Genomic DNA, 3925 nt, shown 5'->3' with positions numbered 1-3925 from the left:
GAGAATGCTCAATAGATGCATTATTCTTTAGTTGTTCTTGCACTAACACATTGGGGAGATGTCAAGATATTATAGACACAGGTCTTACAGGAAAAAATATGTTAAACATGTCTATACATGAGAAAGTGCTTTCTTACAGGCAAGGTGGCAATCAAACTATCACATAATACAAGTCACAAAACTTGGAACTTTTGAAATTATGAGTTAGTGTAAACTTTCTATTGCCATGAGATATTGGGATTAGTATTTCCTTAAACTCTTATTTTCAAATGAAATTACTAGAATTATTATATCCGCCCTGGTCTTCATCTCTAACATTGATTACTGCACAACCTAGCCTAATTTTTAGCATCTTGTAGTTTCTATTCTCGCTGAAATCATAATTTTTTCTTTTACTTATTTTCTTTTTAAATTATAGTTTAGATTATGGGGTACATGTGCAGAAAGTGCAGGTTTGGTACATAGGTGTACATGTGCCATGGTGATTTGCTGCATCCATCACCCCATCATCTACATTAGGTATTTCTCATCATGCTATGCCTCCCTTAACCCCCATCCCCTAAAGTAAAAACTCAACCATGTCCTTCCTATGTAAATATCCTCATTTCCCCCCTATTTTCTCAGAAGAAAAGTAAAAATTCAGTCTGGACTCTTTTGTCTACACTGTCTCCTTATCTGATTCTTTGACATTCCACCCCCTTCTCCAAATTTTCAGAATTCATAGTAGATGCCAGCTCTTCCATCCCTAGTTCTTCATCAAAGATGAATGTGAAGTCTCCTTAACAGCTATCAGTTCCTTGAAAAGTGAACCATGTTTCAATAATCGATTTCTCATACAGCTTACAACAGAGCTACAGTTTAACCCAGCAATCTCATTATTGGCTATATACCCAAAGGAATACAAATCATTCTGCCAAAAAGACATATACATTCATATGTTCATCATAGCACTATTCACAGTAGTAAAAACAGGGAATCAGTCTATGTGCCTATCAATTGTAGATTATATAAAAAGAAATGGCACATATACACCATGAACTACTACACAGCCATTAACAAAGAACAAAATCATCTCCTGTGCAGCAGCATGGAAGCAGCTGGAGGCCATTATCCTGAGAATTAATGATGAAACAGAAAACTAGGTATCACATCTTCTCACAAGTGACAGCTAAACATTGAGCACACATGGATAAAAACATGAAAATAATAGACATTGCAGACTAGCAGAGGCAGGGAGCTGGTAAATGAACTATCTATTTGGTACAATATTTACTACATGGGTGAGGGGATATGTACCTCAAACCTCAGTATTGCACAGTATACCCATGTAACAGACCTGCACATGTACCTTCTGTATCTAAAATAAAAGTTGAAATAAAAAGAAATACATAATGTAAATTATCTGTTCTAAATTCTCTCTTTTCACGGTTGTTTATGGCTCTTCATTACTTTTCTAACTGATGATTTTCTTGGGCTCTATTTAATCTGATACTATTTTTGCTATACCAGATTTTTTTTAATTCATATTTTTTGCTTTGTGTCGGTTTTTGTCACCTCATTATTTTCCATTTTTCAATATAGTTTTATGTGTTTCTTTGTTAGGTGCATATATTTATGTTTGTTTCTGTTGTTTTCTTCTTTTGCTTATTTGTTTGTTATATTGGTTTTCAAATTTAATTTGAAGTTGTTTTTATAAATGTGTTTAGTGCATTTATATTTTTTATTAATTTTAATTTATTCTGATCATAGTTTGTGTTTTCTGCTTATCATTTATTTCACTTCCTCTTTTCTTATATTTTGATATATTTTTTAAAGTTTCATATATTCTTTGTTTTATACTGTGATAGAATGGAATACTGTAAAACAGTATACTGTAGTTAAGTGTTTTTGTTACATCTACAATTTACAATATTCTGAAGTCTGAAGTTATTCAGTGTCTTTATTCTCTACCTGACAAATATACACCTTGTCCTACTTTAACTATTCCGTTAAAATTTTACTATGTTATTATAGTTATTAAACTTTTATTTTACAAATCGTATTTTATTTATTTTTTTGTAATTGTAGTCATTTTATTTTACAGATTAAAAACAAACCCAAGAAAGTATACTGTATTTTGTTAGAAATAATTTTTGATATATTAAGTAATCATTTATTCACATATATAAGCTTATTATCATAATGAGAAAAAGTTTATAAAGAAGTTTTTTTGAGTGATTTTTGTTTTAATGAAATATATGTGCTACAGTTCCTTTTTAATAATTTTTAGAAGTATGTTTTGATGATAGCAGAAAATAAATATCAATATCAATTCTCTGACAAATCAGAGAAATAGAATTTTGATATTACCTTCAAAGTTAAAGATACCAGGCATATCTTAACTACTTCACAAAAAGACTATGGAGTTATGTAAAAGAGTAAAAGAGTAATGAGTAAAAGAGTAAAGGCATTTGAGGATTTTTCAAGTTCCAGATGACCGGACAGAAATTGTAGGCTGTTGGCTACAGAATGAATGATAGCCAACACTTAGGTTTTTATGCACTAGGCACTGTATGTAAACATTTACACATCACACCTCCTGATATGAGCTGTTAACCAATAAATGAGCTCGATTCAGGCATTAGAAACTATTAGATCATCAAGGCAATTTCTGTTTTATGGTTTTGTAGATACAGCAATATAAATAATGGTTTCCTACGTTTGGCAACTATTAAAAACAGTTTTCAGAACTACACTAGGTTCTAATGATAGACGCACGAAGACTAATTTTAAATTGCCTATCAGGACATAATAAATCCTGCAGAAGACTTAGCCTCTGTACATATAATCATAGGTTAACAGTCCTAAAAATTTGTGAACATTAAATTAACAAGGAGCAATCTTAAAGAAAAAAAACCAATCTTTAAGGGGCACTCAGTTTCTTATAGGCTTCTTCAATGAATGTTAACATGTTCTTCGTCTGTGATGAATTATGAAGAATATCCAAGTTCTTTAGAAAACTTTCTGGTTTGGAATTAGTGCCAAAATTTATTTCTGAAGGGTGGGTGTTTTGAGAGTTTTCTGAGAAAGTTCTGGAAGATGGAGTACGCCACTATTTATTTGATGCATCTGTTTTACCTTCTCTTTTTCTTCTTCCACCTTGCTTGCTAGAATTTGAATTTTGTTCTTTATGCTCTGAATATTCCCAGTCATTAACTCTGTTATCTGTTTTATCTGTTACCATTTTATCTGTTTCCTGTAGTAATGCCAGAGGCTCTTCATTAGCTTTGTCTCATGCCCTTTCTGCATTCTGCAGACTTGAAACATCAGTTAAATCTTCCATCATTTTGGGAGGGAATTTGACACAGTTGTAGCAATTGTTTCTTCAGAAAGTTGATATGGTATTGTAATTCTTCTTCTTTTTAATACTGTTACTCAAAATTGTTGTTATTACTGATTCAATCATAGTCTGGAAATGGCCTCTGCTACTCTTTGAAAGAGGCTGCCAGGTTTTTCTCTTGTTGGATGCTATCTTTACCTGTTTTAGGTTAGTGTGCTTTGTTTGTCCTTCAGAAGACAGATCTTTCAGATGAATTACTTCTTTTCAATGTGTTTCTAACCTTTTTCTTTCACAGAAGCATTTCCTCATTATCCTTTTTCTCTCTGGATTTCTTTTTAACTGTTGAGAGTTTTTCTTGGAAGGATTTGCTTTACCAGACATCTTGATCGAAACACAGTGCTAAAAATAAACAAACAAAAAAACAAAAAACTGATTCTTCTTGCACCCTTCTTAGAATAACTTCAGCCCAAACATTCTATATTTTAGTTTTCAATTGCAAAAGTTAACCAAATTTTCCAAAATAATGTATAAATTATTTATTACTCAGGTTGTAATATTTGTCTTGGTAAAATTGATTCTTTTTATTTTATTAGCATTGTTTTTTGA

At 31.5% G+C, this 3925-nt stretch overlaps 1 pseudogene; it reads right to left on the bottom strand.

The window, feature by feature from the left end:
* Positions 1 to 2793: 2793 nt before the first annotated feature.
* LOC108294926 lies at positions 2794 to 3700 on the bottom strand (annotated as a pseudogene).
* Positions 3701 to 3925: the final 225 nt, after the last annotated feature.

The sequence above is a fragment of the Cebus imitator genome, unplaced genomic scaffold, assembly GCF_001604975.1.
Source record: "Cebus imitator isolate Cc_AM_T3 unplaced genomic scaffold, Cebus_imitator-1.0 Scaffold611, whole genome shotgun sequence".
NCBI classification, from domain to species: Eukaryota; Metazoa; Chordata; class Mammalia; order Primates; family Cebidae; genus Cebus; species Cebus imitator.
The sequence above is the reverse complement of the archived record's forward strand: the minus strand, read 5'-3'. Positions and strand labels throughout refer to the sequence as shown.